Source organism: Eptesicus fuscus, chromosome 1 (genome assembly GCF_027574615.1).
Source record: "Eptesicus fuscus isolate TK198812 chromosome 1, DD_ASM_mEF_20220401, whole genome shotgun sequence".
NCBI classification, from domain to species: Eukaryota; Metazoa; Chordata; class Mammalia; order Chiroptera; family Vespertilionidae; genus Eptesicus; species Eptesicus fuscus.
Window position 1 is genome coordinate 31,046,514 of NC_072473.1, and position 12,387 is coordinate 31,058,900.

A 12,387-nucleotide genomic window follows, 5' to 3' on the forward strand; every position below is an offset into this window, starting at 1 on the left:
CCTCTGTAGCTCTGGGGCAATCTGTAAGGGATGAGATTTTATCTCTATGCCCGAGGCAGAGTTCCAGGAGCCTGGCAGTGATATTGGGCTTGTCCTGGTTACTCTGAGTGTCCACGCTTCAACTGTTTCCTGAAGATTGTACCTGTAGGATTATGGGGTATGTGCCTCGGGGCAAGTTCTGGCTGAGCTGTGGGCTCAAGTATCAGCACCAATGGAAGAAGGTATCCATCCACAGGAGCTGCCATCCTTGGGCCTGCCCACAGGAGCCACCGGAGATCTGTGAGGAATGTGGGAACCCAGAGGGTGCCCAGATGCAGGCCAGGCCCGGGAAGGGTGTTATGGACTCCGCTTTGGACACTCATGGGAGACTCACTCATCAGATTGGGATTTTCTCACTTTTCCAGGACTCTCTGCAGAGGTGGGGACCAGTCCGGCTTGGAAGTGGCAGTTGAAGGCAGTAGGAAGTAAGGAGGGAGAGGCGGATCACGGTCCTGGGTAAAGTGCGTTCTTAATATTTTAGTTCCACATCAGAAGGAACACAGCAATAGGTAAGGGGTGGAACATGGCCCTGATGCCTGAGGGGAGTGCCAAGGGGCCAGCGTCAGTATCAAGGTCGTCCCAGTCATGCACAAACTTTCCATGCTGCATTTGTTTGCAGTAGATTGTACCAGCAGAGTATAGGGCAGTGATGGGCAACCTTTTGAGCTTGGTGTGTCAAACTTTGCCAAAAAACTGAGCATAACTCGGGTAGTGTGTCACTTTGAGGAAAAAACATTATTTCGCAAATGTTTCATCCTCAGGAGCAGCAAATGTTTCATCCTCGGCATGCGGCCACCTCAGTGGCTGCGTGTCATCAGAAATAGCTACGCGTGTCAGTGCTGACATGCGTGTCATAGGTTCGCCATCACTGGTATAGGGGATAATTTTTCCATACAACTCCGGGCCCAAGTGTGGGGCTGCCTGAACCAAACAGGAATCCAGGAGCGGATATTTGGTGCCAGGTTGTGGACCTTTCCAGGAGGTGGGGCCGGGGCTGGGTGGTAGGTGGAAGTTGCGAAGAGCGCACCCACTGACATGTGTGGGTGTTGGTCTTGGGCTGAACTTCACCAGCACTTGCTCTTGCGATGGGGGCTGGCCCAGGCAGTAAGTTTGTGAAGCGCCTCTGTGGGGTTTTCCTGAGCCTGCATCCAGAGACCCAGAAGGCAGTAGGTAAGAAGTGCAGTGCAGCTGCAGGGTCTGAAGGGAGAGTTCCAGGGGCAGGCGACAGCTGATCCGTGGTCATTCCGGCTACACCCTCACCACCCAGGCATTGGGACTGCAGTCTGTTTGCTGGAGATTGTGCCTGCCAGAGGCGGGAGAGGCTTGTGCAGCCGACTTCTGGCTGAGTGGCTCTCCCGCTGTGTGAGCGCACTGACCACCAGGGGGCAGCTCCTGCATTGAGTGTCTACCCCCTGGTGGTCAGTGAATTACAGGTCTGCTTGCGTTTTATATATATAGATAAATATAAGTTCTTTGGTTAATCTCTTCCCAGCCCCCACCTTCCCTCTGAGATTCACCAGTCTGTTCCATGCTTCTATATCTCTGTATCTATTTTGTTTATCAGTTTATTTTTGTTCATTTGATTCCATATATAAGTAAGATCATGCAATACTTGTCTTTCTCTGACTGGCTTATTTCGCTTAACATAATACTCTCCAGGTCCTGCCACACTGTCTCAAAGGGTAAGAGACACTTCTTCTTTACAGCTGCATAGTATTCCATTTCATAAATATACCACATATTTTTATCCAATCTTTTTTAGATTAATGGAACAGAACAGAGAACCTAGAAACTGACTCAAGCTTTGCACACAATTAATATTTGACAAAGCAGGCAAGAGTGTACAATGGAATAAAGACAGTCTCTTCAACAAATGGTGTTGCGGAAATTGGACAGATTATGCAAAAAGGTGAAACTAGACCACCAACTTATACCATACACAAAAATAAATTAAAAATGGATAAAAGACAAATGTAAGTCATGAAACCATAAAAATCCTAGAAGAAACTATAGGCAGCAAAACTTCAGACATCTCTTGTAGCAATATGTTTGTGTTTGTTTTTAAAGGGGAGAAATAAGAACAAAGTTGAAATATAGTCATGGTTGCTCTACTTATAAGTAATTTATTTCCTCTAAAGAAAGGCATTGACAAACATCAATCTATTTATATAGTGACACAAATGCACATTTAGTAGGACTTGAAGAAAGGTCTTGAGAGGACAGAGAAACAAGGAAAATGGTCTCCCAATGACTTCACCTTATTCTCAGAGTAAGTGATAACTACCTGATAATAGATACCAATTTCTTTGGATATAACTTTTTAATAATTCATGGCCTGACAGTTAATGCTAATCCTCCCTTTCAAGAAAGTCTCATGAAAATATTCCCCAAAGAGACTGATTTATTCCCAAATGTACCATCAAGAAGTCAGAGTTCCAGTGCTAATGATTATCTGGATTTTTAAAAAGTTCATTATTATTATTTTTAGTTATAATACAGTAAAATTAACTTCTCTATTGGTTTAATGTTCTATGAGTTAACGCATGCAGGAATTCTTGTAATCATCACCACTGATGGGACAAAGAACAATTCCAATATCTCAAAGAATTCCCTTATGCTGTCCCCTTTATATTCAGATCCTCTCCCCAGTACTAATCCGTTGCATTTATTATCCCTGTAAATTTTTGTCTTTTCCAAAAATTCATAAATGGAATAATATAATATGTATCATTTTGGGTCCAAATTCTTTTACTAGTAAAATTTAGGTTCATTCATGTTGTTACATTTTTAAAATTCATTCCTTTTTACTGCTGAATAGTATTGCATTATACAGATGTACAACAGTTGAAGGGCATCTGGGCTGTTTCCAGTTTAGGGCATTTATGAATAAAATTGTAATAAATATATTTGCATGCATGCTTTTGTGTTAGCACAAGCTTCAGTTTCTCTAGGATAAATACCTAGAAGTGTAATTAATAGGTCTCATAGTAAGTGTGTATTTAATTCTATTTTCTGGAAGAGATTGTATAGAAAATATATTAATTTTTCCATAAATGCTTGGTGGACTTCAGCATTTTTCTTTTTGGAAGGTTTATTATTATGGATTCTAGTTCTTTTATAGATACAGGGTTAATTGGTTTGTCAATTTAAAGGTGGATGAGTTGTAGTATTTTGTGGTTTTTAAGGAATTGATACATTTCATCCAATTTGGAGAATGTTTTTTTAATGTTTTTTCTTTATTGATTAAGGTATTACATATGTGTCCTTATCACCCTATTGCCCCCCTCACCCCCCCCCACTCATACCCTCACCACCCTGGTGTCTGTGTCTGTTGGTTAGGCTTATATGCATGAATACAAGTCCTTTGGTTGATGTCTCCCCTTCCCCCCATCCTCCCCTACCTTCCCTCTGAGGTTTGACAGTCTGATCGATGTTTCTCTGTCTCTGAATCTGTTTTTGTTCATCAGTTTATGTTGTAAATTATATTCCATAAATGAGTAAGATCATGTGATATGTATGCACATAGAGTTGTTCATAGGATACTTCATTATCTTACTAATGTCTGTGGAGTCAGTAGTGATATATACTCTTTCATTCATGATTTTGGTTATTTGTACTTTCTTTTGATATAAAGTTGTTGTTTTTTGTTAATCATTGTCCAAGGATATTTTCCCAGTAATTTAGAGAGGGAATGGAAAGGAGAGGGAGTTACAAAGAGATAAACATCGATGTGAGAGGGACACATTGATTGGTTGCCTCCTGCACACTCTCAGACTGGGGATGGAACCTGCAACCGAGGTACATGCTTATTGACCTAAGTCGAACCTGGGACACTTCAGTCCACAGGTCAGCGCTCTATCCACTGAGCAAAACCAGCTAGGATCTGATATAAACTTTTGACTTGAATTGATGTCAGACTAAACTGTTTTAAACTTTGCCATTTATTTATTTTAAAAAATCAAGGCAATATTTTTTCATATCTGATATTCTGAAACATTACCCAATCTAAAATTTCCCAACAGCAGTTAAGCAAGCTCAACTTTAAATTCTGTCAGAAGACTGCAATGGAGTTCTGATGGATCAAGTAACTTGGACCTGTTTAGTAAAACATAGTGCTTTTATACAATCATCTCACCAACTTAGGCTCCATTCCCTCTGACCAACGCTTGTTGAACCTTTCTGTATGAACATGCTCCTCGTTTATCATAGAGAAGGCAGAAGTAGAAAGACTTGAGTAATCAGTTTATCCTTTGCCATTATACCATTAGCCTCAAGGAGTGGAACAGGACTAGAGATGTATTTGAGCATCATCCCATAAAACAAGCGGTGGAGTATAGGATTAGATATACACATAAAAACTCCACTGCTCACAAAAAAACACACAAGCAAACAAACAAATAAAAAAAACTCTGCTGCTGATGCTGATTAAATTCATTTGGTTTTAAATTTATAATTGCTTATATTGTTTAATATTCTAAGACAATTCTGTACATCATCTTTGATAAATTATTTACTGATCTGTTTACCTTAATGGTACCTTAATGGTTTTAGGTAAGTAAGTTTTTCAAAAACCAGGCCTATAGCCTCAAGGAACATTCATATTTGCTTTTGAAAGCCTACTATTTCACAAAAATCATGTCACACCATCTGTGAATAATATATTTAAAGATATTATATCTGGATTGTGCATTACACTTAGCAAGTGTTTTCACATTTGATCCCATAAACAATTTTATGAGGTTGGTAAAATCAAGACTTTTTCAGATGACCATAAAGAATTTAGTCAAAATGTAAATCACTGTGTATATTTTTATTACCAATATGTATACAGCAGACATTCCTGATCCTTATTGCATCCCTTAATCCAACCATCAACATGAGAAGTTTTATATTCTGCTTTATTTATGTCTTTAGTTATTTGACTGTTTTATTATTTTTTCAATTACAGTTTACATTCAATATTATTTTGGATTAGTTTCATTTACAACATAGTGGTTTAAAAAAGGCTGTAGTAAGTAAAACACCATGGCACTTGCATAAAAGGGGACAGAGTAGAGAGTCCAGAAATAAACCCACACCTTTATAGTAAATTAATATTTGACAAAAGAGGCAAGAGCATACAATGGAGTCAATTCAGTCTAATCAATAAATGGTGATGGGAAAATTGGACAGATACAAGCAAAAAAATGAAACTAGACCACCTTCTTATACCATACACAAGAAAAACTTAAAATGGATTAAAGACAAATATTAGACTAGAAACAATAAAACTCCTAAAAGAAAACATAGGTAGTAAAATCTTGAATATTTCTCTTAGTCATACTTTTACTGATGTATCTCCTTGGGCAAGGGAAACAAAATAAAAAATAAACAAATGGGACTACATCAACAAAATATTTTTGCACAGAGAAGAAATCCATCAACAAAACAGAAAGACAACTCAATAAATGGGCAACATGTTTGTCAATGATACATTTGAAAAGGGGTTCATATCCAAAATTTATAAAGAACTCATACCACTCAACACCAAAAAGGCATTCTAGTAAAAATATGGGGAGAGGACCTGAATAGACATTTCTCTAAAAAAGACTTACAAATGGCTAATAGACATATGAAAAAATGCAAATTTAAAACCACAATGAGATATCACCTTACACCTGTCAGAATGGCTATCATCAATAAATCAACAAACAAGTGCTGGTGAGGATGTGGAGAACCCTCATGCACTATTGATGGGAGCGCAGATTGGTGTGGCCACTGTGGAAATGGTTATTTGAATTTTTAACAAATGAATTACGTTACAATCAGAAACAATAAAGATTTTAAAAATCTATTAGAACTGAATTAGCTTCTCAAGGGATATCACTTCTAAGGGGAAATAAAATTCATCATCATTAATAAGTTTTTTCAGTACTGAACACAAAATATCTATTACTGAGTGAAACAAAGTAAGTGCCAGAAATGTAATTAAGGATTCTCTGAACAAATCTGGAGCTAAGAATAAGGATTCAACTCTTACTATCCCATTCACCAATATTGGAGTGGTAACATTGTGAAGTTGGCAGAATGCACACTGTCAATCCATTGTTGTTTGTTTAAAGTAGAAAACAAGGGAAGTACCATTATAAAATAGTCAAGTTTATTTATTTATAAAAATAGGAGAGCATTAGCATAATCTGTATAAAGGAGAAATAAAACAATTGGAGATGAATATCATTAAAGCACACATGTATTCTCAGAGAAGAAGCAGAAACTTTGGTGAGAATGATTGATAAAACTCTCTGAAGTTGGAGAAACCAAGATGGCGGCATAGGTTAAACACCTAACCTACAGCCGGGCACAACAATTTCAAAAATACAACTAAAAGTCAAAACGGACATCATCCAGAACCACAGGAAAGCTGGCGGACTGAAATGCCCACAACTAGAAGGAAAGAGAAAACCACAAGGATAATCAGAGGAGCCGTAAAAGCCTGAGGTATGGAGAAACGGGCGGAGACACGAGCACACGCGCGTGCCGGGAGGATGGAGCCGGAGAGGAAGGGGCGGCTGACGGCCTGGCCAGCGTTCACTAGCAGGAAGGAGATAAAAGCTCCAGATTGCGCTGAACACCAGCTCCGACTGCACTGAACCCCAGTTCCGGGCGAAACCCTGGGAAGCCAGGCACACGCTGGGGGAATGAATCTGGGCTGTGGGACGCAGGCACAGAGGAGCGGCGGAAGGCAGAGCTCCAGAGGCCCGCACGGGAAGGTGCACAGAGGACGGACTGTTGCCTGTGCCACTGAACTGCCCTAGCGGGAAGGAGACATAAGCTCCGGACTGTGCTGAACCCCAGTTCCGACTGCACTGAACCCCAGTTCCGGGCGAAACCCTGGCAAGCCAGGCGCACGCTGGGGGAATGAATTTGGGCTGTGGAGCGGAGGCACAGAGGAGCGGCGGAAGGCAGAGCTCCAGAGGCACGCACGGGAAGGCGCGCAGAGGACGGACTGTTGCCTGCGCCACTGAATGGCCCTGCTGGGAAAGAGACAAAGGCGCCAGACTGCACTGAGACCCAGTTCCAACTACACTGAAACCCAGTTCCAGGCGAGAATCTGGGAATCCATATTCATTAGGGGAGAGACTAGACTGTTTGGCAGCGGGCAAAACTCCAGGGCGCGTTTCTCTCAGAGGTGTTTGCAAGGAGTACAGAGGGACACAGACACAGGAACCTCATAGGGCGGGGCTGACAGGAAGACAAGGTTGTAGGCTCCATCCTGTAACCCCGCCACATCCAAGCTGAGCACAGAAGCTTTTCCCTGCTGAGTGCCTCAGGCAGTAGCTGACCTACACTCCATCGGAGACCCAGAAACGAGGGCATCTAGTGGTTGGTGTGAGATGACACCAGATTTCAACCACTCACATAAGTGATACATTCGAGAGGCAGACTCAGCGCCAAAGCATTGCTGCATCAAGACCCGGCCCATAAACATGTCTCCTGCACAGCAACTCTTCCTATATAGACAAAGAGGGTCGTCACGGCCAATTGGCCTGGAGGACAATTCCTCCCAGTGACACCAACAACAATCAAGACTTAACTGTACAAAGGAGGACCAAGATGGAGACATAGGGCAGAAGCCTGATCGTTGCCTACAACAACAATTTTGAGACTACGACAGGAGAGCAGAGCAGACACCATCCAGAACCACCGGAGGGCTGTCTGAGAAGATGCTCTACAACTAGAATAAAAGAGAGGGGTACGCGGGATGATGCTGATGCCAGTGACCCAAAGTCCACACTTTAAGAACTACGGCTCAGGCAACACAATGGCGGCCTGGAACATGCACGGCGCAGTTCCCCCGGCGGTCTCCAGCTGAGGGGACGTCTCCACTCGCTGCCGGGCACGGACAGATGAGCCCCTGGGAGACATGGGGTGGGAGACTCCGCGCTTGCTGACCTCCGAGTCCTTCAAGAATCTCAACGCCCCGGAAGCAGCCAGGTACGCAGGCTCGGCGACCGGCCACCGCTGCAGACCCAAGGGCCGACGCAGCGACACCGGACCAGCCCGCCGCCGCGCACCGGGCACACCGGAGATTCGCCGAGTCCGCCGCCCAACGAGTTCTGCGGCAGCCGCCCTGGAGCTCTGAGAAAATGACCGAAGGAATTGCTGAGAGGGAATTGACCAACAGGAATTGGGATCAAGAAGACGAAACCCCGCTGAGACCCGAGTCCAGGCGAGGCTGCGAGCCTCTGGGCTCAGGGTGGTCACACGCCCTTGGGTCTAGGTGAGGCCTCACGCCCCTGGGTCTGGGTGAGGCCACGCGCCCCTGGGTCCAGGTGAAGCTGGATTCCAGGTTTGGGTGAGGCCATGTGCCCCTGGGTCCGGGTGAAGCTGAATCCTGGGTCCGGGTGAGGCCGTGTGCCCCTGGATCCGGGTAAGGCTGGGTCCCGGGTCCAGGTGAGGCCGTGCACCCCTGGATCCGGGTAAGACCACGCGACCAGGGGTCTGGGAGAGGTAACGCGCACCTGGGTCCAGGTGAGGCCACGTGCCCCTGGGTCTAGGTGAAGCTCAATCCCGGGTCCGGGTGAGGCCGTGTGCCCCTGGATCCGGGTGAGGCTGGGTCCCAGGGCCCAGGTGAGGCCATGTGTCCCTGGGTCCGGGTGAGGACACGCGCCCCTGGGTCTGGGTGAGGCTGGAGCCCGGGTCCGGGTGAGGCCATGTGTCCCTGGATCCGGGTGAGGCTGGGTCCCGGGTCTGGGTGAGGCCATGCGCCCCTGGGTTTGGGAGAGGCCATGCGCCCCTGGGTCCGGGTGAGGCCATGTGTCCCTGGGTCCGGGTGAGGCCTCGCGCATCTAGGTCCGGGTGAGGCCAAGCACCCCTGGGTCTGGGAGAGGCCACGCACCCCCGGGTCCGGGTGAGTCCATGTGTCCCTGGATATGGGTGAGGCCTCGCGCACCTAGGCCCGGGTGAGCCCAAGTGGCCCTGGGTCTGGGAGAGGCCAAGCGTCCCTGGGTCCGGGTGAGACCATGTGTCCCTGGATCCGGGTGAGGCCTCGTGCACCTAGGCCCGGGTGAGCCCAAGTGGCCCTGGGTCTGGGAGAGGCCAAGCGTCCCTGGGTCCGGGTGAGACAATGCGTCCCTGGATCCGGGTGAGGCCTCGTGCACCTAGGCCCGGGTGAGCCCAAGTGGCCCTGGGTCTGGGAGAGGCCAAGCATCCCTGGGTCCGGGTGAGACCATGTGTCCCAGGATCCGGGTGAGGCCTCGTGCACCTAGGCCCGGGTGAGCCCAAGTGGCCCTGGGTCTGGGAGAGGCCAAGCGTCCCTGGGTCCGGGTGAGACCATGTGTCCCTGGATCCGGGTGAGGCCTCGTGCACCTAGGCCCGGGTGAGCCCAAGTGGCCCTGGGTCTGGGAGAGGCCAAGCGTCCCTGGGTCCGGGTGAGACCATGTGTCCCTGGATCCGGGTGAGGCCTCGTGCACCTAGGCCCGGGTGAGCCCAAGTGGCCCTGGGTCTGGGAGAGGCCAAGCGTCCCTGGGTCCGGGTGAGACCATGTGTCCCTGGATCCGGGTGAGGCCTCGAGCACCTAGGCCCGGGTGAGCCCAAGAGGCCCTGGGTCTGGGAGAGGCCAAGCGTCCCTGGGTCCGGGTGAGACCATGTGTCCCTGGAACCGGATGAGGCCTCGTGCACCTAGGCCCGGGTGAGGCCACGTGCCCCTGGGTCTGGGAGAGGCCAAGCGTCCCTGGGTCCGGGAGAGACCATGTGTCCCTGGATCCAGGTGAGGCCTTGTGCAACTAAGCCCGGGTGAGGCCACGTGCCCCTGGGTCTGGGAGAGGCCAAGTGTCCTTGGGTACGGGTGAAGCCAGATCCTGGGTCCGGGTGAGGCCGTGCGCCCCTGGATCCATCCGGGTGAGGCTGGGTCCCAGGCCCGGGTGAGACCACGCTCTCCTTGGGTATGGGTGAGGCCACGTGCCCCTTAGTCCAGGTGACGCCGTGCCCCTGGGATCGGCCGAGACCAAACCAGAGGGAGTCAGACCTCCATTACCACCATTTGTCCACCATCCAGAGCTGAGGGGTCAGTGCTGACATGTACACATAAGGAACTACTGGACATCGAAATTGGGTCTCAAAAAACTGTTGGTCCAGGGGGAAGCTCGCTACAGATTGATTCATTTGCCTGTCAGCATAAATATTATTGCTCGTCTCACATTCAGTTCTTATTAGTATATATCTAGTGACATTTGATCTCGTTCATCTAGAGGAAATGATGAACAACATAGACTGAGGAACAAGAACAGAACCAGAAGCAAGGAGGCATCGATCGGACTATCGGGCCTCAGAGGGAGGATACGGGAGGGTAGGGGGAGGGTGGGGGGAGGGGGAGAGTTCAACCAAAGGACCTGTATGCATGCATATAAGCCTATCCAACGGTTAAGTTCAACAGGGGATTGGGGCATGCGTGGGGAGAGGGGTGGGATGGGAATGGGGGGATGAGGACAAATATGTGACACCTTAATCAATAAAGAAATTAAAAAAAAAAAAAAAAAAAAAGAAATAGAAGTGGCATCCACTCACTATTAAAAAAAAAAAAAAAAAATAAGAACTACGGCTCAGGCAACACAATGGCGGCCTGGAACATGCACGGCGCAGTTCCCCCGGCGGTCTCCAGCTGAGGGGACGTCTCCACTCGCTGCCGGGCACGGACAGATGAGCCCCTGGGAGACATGGGGTGGGAGACTCCGCGCTTGCTGACCTCCGAGTCCTTCAAGAATCTCAACGCCCCGGAAGCAGCCAGGTATGCAGGCTCGGCGACCGGCCACCGCTGCAGACCCAAGGGCCGACGCAGCAACACCGGACCAGCCCACCGCCGCGCACCGGGCACACCGGAGATTCGCCGAGTCCGCCGCCCAACGAGTTCTGCGGCAGCCGCCCTGGAGCTCTGAGAAAATGACCGAAGGAATTGCTGAGAGGGAATTGACCAACAGGAATTGGGATCAAGAAGACGAAACCCCGCTGAGACCCGAGTCCAGGCGAGGCTGAGAGCCTCTGGGCTCAGGGTGGTCACACGCCCTTGGGTCTAGGTGAGGCCTCACGCCCCTGGGTCTGGGTGAGGCCACGCGCCCCTGGGTCCAGGTGAAGCTGGATTCCAGGTTTGGGTGAGGCCATGTGCCCCTGGGTCCGGGTGAAGCTGAATCCTGGGTCCGGGTGAGGCCGTGTGCCCCTGGATCCGGGTAAGGCTGGGTCCCGGGTCCAGGTGAGGCCGTGCACCCCTGGATCCGGGTAAGACCACGCGACCAGGGGTCTGGGAGAGGTCACGCGCACCTGGGTCTGGGTGAGGCCACGTGCCCCTGGGTCTAGGTGAAGCTAGATCCCGGGTCCGGGTGAGGCTGTGTGCCCCTGGATCCGGGTGAGGCTGGGTCCCGGGCCCAGGTGAGGCCATGTGTCCCTGGGTCCGGGTGAGGCCACGCGCCCCTGGGTCTGGGTGAGGCTGGAGCCCGGGTCCGGGTGAGGCCATGTGTCCCTGGATCCGGGTAAGGCCGGGTCCCGGGTCTGGGTGAGGCCACGCGCCCCTGGGTTTGGGAGAGGCCATGCGCCCCTGGGTCCGGGTGAGGCCATGTGTCCCTGGATCCAGGTGAGGCCTCGCGCATCTAGGTCCGGGTGAGGCCAAGCGCCCCTGGGTCTGGGAGAGGCCACGCACCCCCGGGTCCGGGTGAGTCCATGTGTCCCTGGATATGGGTGAGGCCTCGCGCACCTAGGTCCGGGTGAGGCCACGCACCCCTGGGTCTGGGAGAGGCCACGCACCCTTGGGTCCAGGTGAGGCCATGTGTCCCTGGATCCGGGTGAGGCTGAGTCCCGGGTCTGGGTGAGGCCTCGCGCACCTAGCTCCGGGTGAGGCCACGCTCCCCTGGGTCTGGGAGAGGCCACGCGTCCCCGCGTCCGGGTGAGACCAAGTGTCCCTGGATCTGGGTGAGGTCTCGCGCACCTAGGTCCGGGTGGGGCCACGCGCCCCTGGGTATGGGAGAGGCCACGTGCCCCTGAGTCCAGGTGAAGCCGTGCCCCTGGGTCCGGCCGAGACCAAACCAGAGGGAGTCGGACCTACGTTACCACCATTTGTCCACCATCCAGAACTGAAAAGTCAGTGCTGACATGTACACATAAGGAACTGGTGGACATTGAAATTGGGTCTCTAAAGAACTGTTGGAACAGAAAGAAACTCACTACAGACTGATTCATTTGCCTGTCAGCATAACTATTATTGCTCGTCTCACATTCAGTTCTTATAAGTATATCTCTAGGGACACATGATCTCGCTCATCTAGGGGAAATGATGAACAACATAGACTGATGAACAAGAACAGAACCAGAAACAAGGAGGCA